This window comes from Phyllobates terribilis, unplaced genomic scaffold (genome assembly GCF_046119375.1).
Source record: "Phyllobates terribilis strain yellow unplaced genomic scaffold, ASM4611937v1 Scaffold_472__1_contigs__length_1415193, whole genome shotgun sequence".
Classification (NCBI taxonomy): Eukaryota; Metazoa; Chordata; class Amphibia; order Anura; family Dendrobatidae; genus Phyllobates; species Phyllobates terribilis.
In genome coordinates this window covers 793,478-805,874 of record NW_027363232.1, presented here as the reverse complement: position 1 = coordinate 805,874, position 12,397 = coordinate 793,478, and positions in this window count along the sequence as shown.

Below are 12,397 nucleotides of genomic sequence, written 5' to 3'. Positions count from 1 at the left end.
CGGCATGCTATTCCATCTGGTTTGCGTTTAGTTGGACCATCATTTATTTTTCAACAGGACAATGACCCCAAACACACCTCCAGGCTGTGTAAGGGCTATTTGACCAAGAAGGAGAGTGATGGGGTGCTACGCCAGATAACCTGGCCTTCACAGTCACCAGACCTGAACCCAGTTGTTTCACACTTTTTTGTTAAATATATAATTCCACATGTGTTAATTCATAGTTTTGATGCCTTCAGTGTGAATGTACAATTTCCATAGTCAAGAAAATACAGAAAAATCTTTAAATGCGAAGGTGTGTCCAAACTTTTGGTCTATACTGTATATGATAGAGAAATGGCCTCCTAATTCCATCTAGCTATGGTGGACTTCGTGACCTTAGACCGTTCCTAGCCCCTTGGTAGGATATAAACAACGAGTTATCTTTCCTAAAGCTTTTGGTAACTGAATGGTACCTAACCACACATCTCCTCACTTCTAACGTATGTAACTCCACCTCTTTCTGGTTACTAGGATGTGGACAAAAGGAGGGTAGGAGGACTTCCTGAAGTCTGTGGAAACGAGTAGCTACCTTAGGGAGAGAGAGTGATTTTTAGACCAGATCCTGCCTATCATCCAGAATTTGAGTAAACGGCGAGGCCATAGACAGGGTCTGGATGTGACTAATGCTCCTGGCCGAGGTTAAAGATATTAAAGCGGTCTTAAGAGAGAGGGATTTAAGGGTTGCTGACTATTAGCTCAAACGGCGAGCTAGTCAAGGCCTTTAGAACCAAATTTAAATCCCAGGGAACCAAGCTGCTTTTAATAATGAGTCTAGATCTAAAAGCTGCCTTAATGAACCGAGAAACCCAGTAGCTACAAGCTACATCACAGCTATATAGGGCACCCAAGGCAGAAATCTGTACTTTAAGGGTGCTGGTGGATAACCCTAGTTCAAGACCTTTTTGTAAAAACTCCAAAGATTTGTCCTATTGGCACCCCTTCCCCATCAACCCCAGAACCAGAGAAAGACAAAAACTTTCTCCAACTTGTGGCATAAATCTGGGTTGTAACAGGTTTTCTGCTGTGCAGGATGGTTACTAGACCTTTGGAAAAACCTTTCTGATTTGGCAGTGTCCTTTCAAGTTCCACACCGTCAAGTGGAGGCCAGTTGCTTGAGGATGGAATATCGGACCCCGGAGAAGGAGATATGGAATCTCTGGAAGAACCCAAGGATCAGAGATGGACATGTTCCTCAGGCATGAGAACCAGGGCCTCCTGGGCCAAAAGGGTGCGATCAGCAGAACCCTGGCCTTCTCCTCCCTGATCTTTCTTATTACCATGAGAAGAACAGCCAACCAGGGGGGGAGGAGTCATACGCCAGGCTGAAATACCAACGTATCAGGAAAGCGTCCACAGCTAGAGGATTTAGGGAACACAAGATCTTTGTCTTCCGATTTAGTTTTGTGGCAAACGGATCTACCTGACCGGAGGCCCCCCCATCTTCGGCTATTTGGGTAAAAATTCCTTGATTTAGTTCCCATTCCCCTTGCATCAGAGGATAGCAGCTTAGGAAATCTTCTCTCATGTTTTCTTTTTCCATTATATGGAGGGCCATCAGGGAAAGGAGGTGACTTTCTGTAATCTGGAAGAGATGATCTGTCACTCTCATCAGAGATCTTGACCATGTATCCCCCTGGTGGTTCACATATGCTACCGCAACTAGATTATCCAAGAGGATCTTTACATTCTGGCCCTGAAGGAAAGGTAAGAAATTATTCACCGCCTTGTCTACCGCCAGAAGTTCTTTTGAATTGGAGGTAATTGTTCTAGTGACCCTAAGTACCCAGGGAACCCCTCGAGATAGGTTAGGCTCATCCTGCCACCACTATAAAGATTTTACTGACCGGGGTGATAAGGACATCTTCCAAGTGCCCCTTAAGAGAAACTTCATTATGTAGCACATCCCACTGTAGAACTGTGGCGCCCCTGAAGGTTCGACCGCCACAGGGATGCTGCACTTCTGTAATGGAGTGTAGTGTTCCTCCTCCGAGGTAAGAACAGCGTGATGGTCGGGACCCAACCTTTGCATCCAACACCACATTTCTCCACCAGGGGGGCTAGTATGCACCAGGTGCTGCCCTCCTGGTTACAGGGAGACTGGGGAACCAAGAGTGAGGGGAACCAGTTAGTGGGTGAGGGTTGAGGACTTACAATTTAGTGACACTTTAAATTTCATATTTAATAAAAAGCCATCTTTGGTTTTGGTCTTTGTGCTGTTAATTACTGTGAGGTATTGTGATCTCCCACCCTGAACGTGGATCCTGTGTGGACCTGCAGTGGATGGAGACACAGCCCTCATACCCCAGCCTTGGGACGGGGGGCAGGTTGCAGACGAGGAATGTCTCAACCCGGTCAAGGACCACGACCAAGAAGGCCCGGAGCTTAAGAGTGTAGCTCCACAGCTAATGGATCCCGGGGAGGATGCAGACGGAGCAGTGTACGCCACCTGTCCTCACCATCTGATATATTCAGAGGGAGTCCGGCTGCAAGAGGGGTACCGGCCCCGACACCCGACCTTGCTTCTCCATGTCCTGGTTGGTAAAGCCTGGTAGGCCCAGAGGATCCCATCGGGTATCGGAAGGAGCGGAGCTGCCACCCGTGCCCTTGTTCTGAGAGGAGTTCAGAGGGAGACCCGGCCTATCTACACACACAGACAGGAGAGGATACGGTCTGTAGTTCAGGAACACTCTGGTGCGGGGTCCCGATTGAATGCTGGACTTGCTCGGAGGTTGTCGGACCCCCATCCCTGGTGACTGCAGGACTCCGTGGGGATCAGGGAGTCGCCTTCCTTCTGCCATCTCTAATGTGAGTAAAGCCTTGGAAGTTCACCCCTATGGCCTCCGGACTGTTTATTCTGCGCTACACCGCGCGACGTGGCATCCGTTCTTCCTCCACTACTACCCCCTCCATCCTTCCTGTCCCTCTGCCCTGAGGCCTTGCTCCGCCTGTGGGGAGTAGTAATAACTCTGGCCGCCGTAACACTATGCCTCAGCGGACTGCAGCGGCGCTGGTGGCCTTCATCAGGTGCCACAGGTGGCGTAGTCGTAAATCAGCCACTCAACCCGGATAAGCCCACACCATCTCTTTTAATGTGACGGCCCTGAGTCCCCCATCTCCCAGGGTAAAGAAAAGGGCTTTTTCGAATAAGAGACGTCACGCTATCACTTGTGGGGGGTTTCTGCTGTTTTCGCATGTCAGAGGCTCTCCAAATGTGATATGGCATCCACTTTTTTCATATGGCATTTTGTTTTCATAATGGCATTACGGCATTCATTTTAATATGGTGATATGGCATTCAGTCTTTTTTGCGTTCAAAAAGTCGAAACGGTGCTCCTTCCCTTCCGAGCCCTGTCATGTGCCCAAACAATAGTTTTCCCCCCCATATGGGGTATCAACATGCTCAGTAGAAATTACACAACAAATTTTGTGGTTCATTTTATCTTGTTACCCTTGTGAAAATAAAAAAATTGGGGCTATAGTAAAATTTTTGTGAAAAAAAGTAAAATGTTCATTTTTCTTTCCACATTGCTTTAGTTCCTTTTGGGTATTTTCTGTCATAAAGGCCCCTCAAAGTCACTTCAAATGTGATGTGGTCCCTAAAAAAATGGTTTTGTAAATTTTGTTGGAAAAATTAGAAATCGCTGGTCAACTTTTAAACCTTCTAACTTCCTAACAAAAAAAATGTTTTAAAAATTGTGCTGATGTAAAGTAAACATATGAGAAATGTTATTTATTAACTATTTTGTGTGACATAACTCTCTGGAATTAAAAGTTTGAAAATTGCAAAATTATCAAAATTTTCACCAAATTGTCGTATCAAAATTGGTTACCACTATCATGAAGTACAATATGTCACTAAACACAATCTCAGAATCAGTGGGATCCATTGTAAAATAAGAAGAAAATAATAAAATCCTTATACTCACATGTCCTATGTGTCCCTAGCTGTAATTTTCTGACCGCTGACGCTGAGGAGCCGAGGAGAATGAGCCGCTCCGGCGAGCGGGCCCCGAAGCTGAGCTCAGGAGCGGTGTCCTGTCACTCAGTGAGCGCAGCTCCGGGGCCACTATCCGGGGAACACTTAGGACCATAGGCAGATTATAATGAGGGCAATCTGGGCTACCGCCCGGGGCCCCGGGGCTCCGGGGAGCCCCGGGGGGTCCATGGCCAAGCTTAAAGGATCCCTCACTTTACACACTTAACATCTTTTATCCATTGTTAAAAAGCGTCATAGATTTCAAGCTTTTTTCATAGTGTTTTTCACCCTTGAATTTGTTCCAGAAAATGAAGTATTGCTCCTGGAAAATTAATGTAATTACACATGTGTTGGTATAGATATGTTTATTTCATTTGTATGTAATGGAACAACACAAAAAAACAAACAAAAAAGGCAAATTGGACATAATTTCACACAAAACTCCCAAAATGGGCCAAACCAAAATGTTGGCACTTTTCCAAAGTTGTAGGTAAACAACTTTGTTTCAAGCATATGATGCTCATTCAAACTCACCTGTGGCAGTAACAGGTTTGAGCAATATGAAATCATACCTGAAACCAGATAAAAAGGTGAGAAATTTACATATTCTTTGCATTGTATGACTGTGTGTGCCAAACTAAGCATGGAGAACACAAAGAGGAGAAGAGAACTGTCTGAGGAGTTGAGAACCAAAATTGTTGAAAAATATCAACAATCTCAAGGTTACAAATTAATCTCCAGAGATCTTGATGTTCCTTTGTCCATGGTGCGCAACATTATCAAGAAGTTTACAACCCATGGCACTGTAGCTAATCTCTCTGGATGTGGACAGCCGAGAAAAATTGATGAAAGGTTGCAACGCAGGATAGTCCAAATGGTGGATAAGCAACCCCAATCAAGTTCCAAAGATATTCAAGCTGTCCTGCATGCTCAGGGTGCATCAATGTCAGCGTGAACTATATGTAGTCTTTTGAATGAAATGAATCACCATGGCAGGAGACCCAGGAGGACCCCACTGCTGACATAGATACATAAAAAAGCTAGACTACAATTTACCAATATGTGCGTGAGTAAGCCTAAATCCTTTTGGGAAATCATCTTGTGGACAGATGAAACCAAGATAGAGCTTTTTGGTGAAGCACATCATTCTATTGTTTACCAAAAATGGAATGAGGACTGCAAAGAAAAGAACACAGTACCTACAGTCATATATGGTGGAGGTTCAAAGATGTTTTGGGGTTGTTTTGTTGCCTCTGGCACTCATTGCTTTGACTGCGTGCAAAGCATCATGAAATCTGAAGATTACCAAAGGATTTTGGGTCACAATGTAGTGTCTATTGTCAGAAAGCTGGGTTTGCGTCCTAGGTCATGGGACTTCGAGCAGGACAATTACCCCAAACATATTTCAAGAAGCACCAAGAAATGGATGGGAACAAAGTGCTGGAGAGTTCTGAAGTGGCAGCAATGAGTCCGGATCTAAATCCTTTTGAACACCTGTGGATTTAGATCCGGACTCATTGCTTAGTCCGGATCTAAATTGCTCTTAAAATTGCTCTTGGGAGGAGACACACTTCACATATGGGAGACCTGGGACAGTTTGCAAAAGAAGAGTGGTCTACATACTTTTATATATATATATATATATATATATATATACATATATATATAAATATATATATATGTATAATACTTGACACCTAATGGGAGCCAAAGGCCAAAGAAGGGGGCATTGTCCTAAGTAGGGGCCACAGAGGGAGACATTATTTTAATTGGGGTCCAAGGAGGGGGACATTATTTTAAATGGGGGCCCCAAGAGGGGACATTATTGTAAATTTTGTCTAAAAAGGGGGGCATCATACCATGGGAGCAAAAGGGGAACATTATGATAAATGGTGGCCAAAGAAGGGGACTTTATTCTAAATGAGGACCAAAAAGAGAGACATTGTACTACAGGGGGCCAAAGAGAGTTATATATAATAATATTTTTTATTTAATTTCTATATTTAGTAGAGACATGTACAAACTGAATAAGACAATACAGATTATCACATAATTCATGACATACTAAGAGGAGTGAAGGCCCTGCTAACAAGCTTACAGTCTATGAAGATATAGGAGTGACACAAAAGATAAAAAGGTGCTTGTCATGTATGGTCCGGCCATGATTATTATAAACAGGGGAATTCAGATACCATTACATGAACCAGTCATCAGCCAGAATCTGTATAAGTACAGATACAAGGAGCTGTAGAGTGCATGGAGGCTGTGGATACAGATGAGTGAAGGGACCAGATTCTGGAGAAAATTAAGGAAGGGAGAACAGGGCATAGTTAGATTAACCATATTCTGTGGGATAGTGCATTCCAGAGAACTGCTGCAGCACAAGAGAAGTCCTGAAGATGGGGGTAGAAGGTTTTGATTACAGAGGATGCTAGTCTTAGGTAGATAGTTGATTTTACATTTCTGGATTCTGTAGATTTGTGATTTGTATTAAACAAAAAAAAAAAACAACAACAATCCGAGGTGTCAGTATTCTTTAATGAGGACATAGCCCTCATGGTTTGTAATTCCAGTGTGTGATGATTAAATAAATGTTGTGATTAAGGTGCAGTTACTGCAGTATATCACAGATCAATTAATCCACAGTCACACTAGCTATGTATACGGATGTCCCCCAGGCCGATACCCCAGCAGTTGTTTCGGGATGCCTTGGCTTCTGCTGCTTTAGAAGATGCAGGTCATCCTTGTACATTTATCTGTATAGAAATAAATGGTTCGAGGCATGGTCATTAATTTTCCACAAAGCACTCTGCTACTATGCAAGCCAAATAATTTGTCCCTTTTTCCTTTCTGTTAAATTTGGGAATTATACAATAGATAACAGTCACATATTATCCTGTATATGATATCTGACTTCTGTAATCACTGTATACCATATACCAGTCATATATTATCCTGTATACTGCAGGTGCTATACTATGTGTATAGACATCAGATGATATATAGACTCCTTCATCATATCCTATGAGCTTTATTTATTGTTGTGGAGTTCAATTGTTTCCCATGGTATTTAATGGGTATTTTTAGAAATTACTTTTGTTATGTTTTTATATTTATTTTTAATAAAGGCATTTTTTTATTGCTTCAGTTGTACGTTGTTATTGTGGCTACTAGAATGGGAGTAACACTCAATCAGGTCAAAGAAGTATAGATGCACAAGTTTGATAAAAAGATTTGGAACTTTTATTGAATTATTTAAAAGAAATTTATAAAACACACATAAAGGGGAAGTGAACCAATGAAGGTGCCTGCAGTGCTAGTAACAAGGGTAGTCAATCATTTATTCTGTTTAACAAGACTTACAAAAGGAGATCATATCAATGAACCCAGTGATAAATACATGAAGAATTAAATAAATAAATAAGTAAAAGGATCAGTATCCAAAATTCATTCATCTAGTAAGCATTAGTGGATAACAAGTACATACCTTAAAGTATCCAGCATAGATAAATGTAGTCAAAATGCCATGAAAGTATATATCTATAAATATGTCAATAGGTCATATAGAGAGAAGCCATAAAGCCCACAAGTGGTAGACAAGTGTCAATATAGGGCAAAGTCAATCATGGCCCACAAAATACAGATGGTATCACCAAGCATAGAAATAAACAGATGGAATCATCGGGCATAGAGATAAACAGAATGTAAATAAAGACAATACAACCTTTCAACTGCAGGTAAGGACAGCTGTATTGTCTTTATTTACATTCTGTTTATCTCTATGCCTGATGATTCCATCTGTTTATTTCTATGCTTGGTGATACCATCTGTATTTTGTGGGCCATGATTGACTTTGCCCTATATTGACACTTGTCTACCACTTGTGGGCTTTATGGCTTCTCTCTATATGACCTATTGACATATTTATAGATATATACTTTCATGGCATTTTGACTACATTTATCTATGCTGGATACTTTAAGGTATGTACTTGTTATCCACTAATGCTTACTAGATGAATGAATTTTGGATACTGATCCTTTTACTTATTTATTTATTTAATTCTTCATGTATTTATCACTGGGTTCATTGATATGATCTCCTTTTGTAAGTCTTGTTAAACAGAATAAATGATTGACTACCCTTGTTACTAGCACTGCAGGCACCTTCATTGGTTCACTTCCCCTTTATGTGTGTTTTATAAATTTCTTTTAAATAATTCAATAAAAGTTCCAAATCTTTTTATCAAACTTGTGCATCTATACTTCTTTGACCTGATTGAGTGTTACTCCCATTCTAGTAGCCACAATAACAACGTACAACTGAAGCAATAAAAAAATGCCTTTATTAAAAATAAATATAAAAACATAGCAAAAGTAATTTCTAAAAATACCCATTAAATACCATGGGAAACAATTGAACTCCACAACAATAAATAAAGCTCATAGGATATGATGAAGGAGTCTATATATCATCTGATGTCTATACACATAGTATAGCACCTGCAGTATACAGGATAATATATGACTGGTATATGGTATACAGTGATTACAGAAGTCAGATATCATATACAGGATAATATGTGACTGTTATCTATTGTATAATTCCCAAATTTAACAGAAAGGAAAAAGGGACAAATTATTTGGCTTGCATAGTAGCAGAGTGCTTTGTGGAAAATTAATGACCATGCCTCGAACCATTTATTTCTATACAGATAAATGTACAAGGATGACCTGCATCTTCTAAAGCAGCAGAAGCCAAGGCATCCCGAAACAACTGCTGGGGTATCGGCCTGGGGGACATCCGTATACATAGCTAGTGTGACTGTGGATTAATTGATCTGTGATATACTGCAGTAACTGCACCTTAATCACAACATTTATTTAATCATCACACAATGGAATTACAAACCATGATGGCTATGTCCTCATTAAAGAATACTGACACCTCGGATTGTTGTTGTTTTTTTTTTGTTTAATACAAATCACAAATCTACAGAATCCAGAAATGTAAAATCAACTATCTACCTAAGACTAGCATCCTCTGTAATCAAAACCTTCTACCCCCATCTTCAGGACTTCTCTTGTGCTGCAGCAGTTCTCTGGAATGCACTATCCCACAGAATATGGTTAATCTAACTATGCCCTGTTCTCCCTTCCTTAATTTTCTCCAGAATCTGGTCTCTTCACTCATCTGTATCCACAGCCTCCATGCACTCTACAGCTCCTTGTATCTGTACTTATACAGATTCTGGCTGATGACTGGTTCATGTAATGGTATTTGAATTCCCCTGTTTATAATAATCATGGCCGGACCATACATGACAAGCACCTTTTTATCTTTTGTGTCACTCCTATATCTTCATAGACTGTAAGCTTGTTAGCAGGGCCTTCACTCCTCTTAGTATGTCATGAATTATGTGATAATCTGTATTGTCTTATTCAGTTTGTACATGTCTCTACTAAATATAGAAATTAAATAAAAAATATTATTATATATAACTCTCTTTGGCCCCCTGTAGTACAATGTCTCTCTTTTTGGTCCTCATTTAGAATAAAGTCCCCTTCTTTGGCCACCATTTATCATAATGTTCCCCTTTTGCTCCCATGGTATGATGCCCCCCTTTTTAGACAAAATTTACAATAATGTCCCCTCTTGGGGCCCCCATTTAAAATAATGTCCCCCTCCTTGGACCCCAATTAAAATAATGTCTCCCTCTGTGGCCCCTACTTAGGACAATGCCCCCTTCTTTGGCCTTTGGCTCCCATTAGGTGTCAAGTATTATACATATATATATATATATATATGTATATATATATATATATATATATATATATATATATATATGTATATATATATATATATATATATATATATATATGTATATATATATATATATATATATATATATATATATATGTATATATATATATATAAAAGTATGTAGACCACTCTTCTTTTGCAAACTGTCCCAGGTCTCCCATATGTGAAGTGTGTCTCCTCCCAAGAGCAATTTTAAGAGCAATTTAGATCCGGACTAAGCAATGAGTCCGGATCAAAATCCACAGGTGTTCAAAAGGATTTAGATCCGGACTCATTGCTGCCACTTCAGAACTCTCCAGCACTTTGTTCCCATCCATTTCTTGGTGCTTCTTGAAATATGTTTGGGGTAATTGTCCTGCTCGAAGTCCCATGACCTAGGACGCAAACCCAGCTTTCTGACAATAGACACTACATTGTGACCCAAAATCCTTTGGTAATCTTCAGATTTCATGATGCTTTGCACGCAGTCAAAGCAATGAGTGCCAGAGGCAACAAAACAACCCCAAAACATCTTTGAACCTCCACCATATATGACTGTAGGTACTGTGTTCTTTTCTTTGCAGTCCTCATTCCATTTTTGGTAAACAGTAGAATGATGTGCTTCACCAAAAAGCTCTATCTTGGTTTCATCTGTCCACAAGATGATTTCCCAAAAGGATTTAGGCTTACTCACGCACATATTGGTAAATTGTAGTCTAGCTTTTTTATGTATCTATGTCAGCAGTGGGGTCCTCCTGGGTCTCCTGCCATGGTGATTCATTTCATTCAAAAGACTACATATAGTTCACGCAGACACTGATGCACCCTGAGCATGCAGGACAGCTTGAATATCTTTGGAACTTGATTGGGGTTGCTTATCCACCATTTGGACTATCCTGCGTTGCAACCTTTCATCAATTTTTCTCGGCTGTCCACATCCAGAGAGATTAGCTACAGTGCCATGGGTTGTAAACTTCTTGATAATGTTGCGCACCATGGACAAAGGAACATCAAGATCTCTGGAGATTAATTTGTAACCTTGAGATTGTTGATATTTTTCAACAATTTTGGTTCTCAACTCCTCAGACAGTTCTCTTCTCCTCTTTGTGTTCTCCATGCTTAGTTTGGCACACACAGTCATACAATGCAAAGAATATGTAAATTTCTCACCTTTTTATCTGGTTTCAGGTATGATTTCATATTGCTCAAACCTGTTACTTGCCACAGGTGAGTTTGAATGAGCATCATATGCTTGAAACAAAGTTGTTTACCTACAACTTTGGAAAAGTGCCAACATTTTGGTTTGGCCCATTTTGGGAGTTTTGTGTGAAATTATGTCCAATTTGCCTTTTTTGTTTGTTTTTTTGTGTTGTTCCATTACATACAAATGAAATAAACATATCTATACCAACACATGTGTAATTACATTAATTTTCCAGGAGCAATACTTCATTTTCTGGAACAAATTCAAGGGTGAAAAACACTATGAAAAAAGCTTGAAATCTATGACGCTTTTTAACAATGGATAAAAGATGTTAAGTGTGTAAAGTGAGGGATCCTTTAAGCTTGGCCATGGACCCCCCGGGGCTCCCCGGAGCCCCGGGGCCCCGGGCGGTAGCCCAGATTGCCCTCATTATAATCTGCCTATGGTCCTAAGTGTTCCCCGGATAGTGGCCCCGGAGCTGCGCTCACTGAGTGACAGGACACCGCTCCTGAGCTCAGCTTCGGGGCCCGCTCGCCGGAGCGGCTCATTCTCCTCGGCTCCTCAGCGTCAACGGTCAGAGAATTACAGCTAGGGACACATAGGACATGTGAGTATAAGGATTTTATTATTTTCTTCTTATTTTACAATGGATCCCACTGATTCTGAGATTGTGTTTAGTGACATATTGTACTTCATGATAGTGGTAACCAATTTTGATACGACAATTTGGTGAAAATTTTGATAATTTTGCAATTTTCAAACTTTTAATTCCAGAGAGTTATGTCACACAAAATAGTTAATAAATAACATTTCTCATATGTTTACTTTACATCAGCACAATTTTTAAAACATTTTTTTTGTTAGGAAGTTAGAAGGTTTAAAAGTTGACCAGCGATTTCTAATTTTTCCAACAAAATTTACAAAACCATTTTTTTAGGGACCACATCACATTTGAAGTGACTTTGAGGGGCCTTTATGACAGAAAATACCCAAAAGGAACTAAAGCAATGTGGAAAGAAAAATGAACATTTTACTTTTTTTCACAAAAATTTTACTATAGCCCCAATTTTTTTATTTTCACAAGGGTAACAAGATAAAATGAACCACAAAATTTGTTGTGTAATTTCTACTGAGCATGTTGATACCCCATATGTGGGGGAAAACTATTGTTTGGGCACATGACAGGGCTCGGAAGGGAAGGAGCACCGTTTCGACTTTTTGAACGCAAAAAAGACTGAATGCCATATCACCATATTAAAATGAATGCCGTAATGCCATTATGAAAACAAAATGCCATATGAAAAAAGTGGATGCCATATCACATTTGGAGAGCCCCTGACATGCGAAAACAGCAGAAACCCCCCACAAGTGAT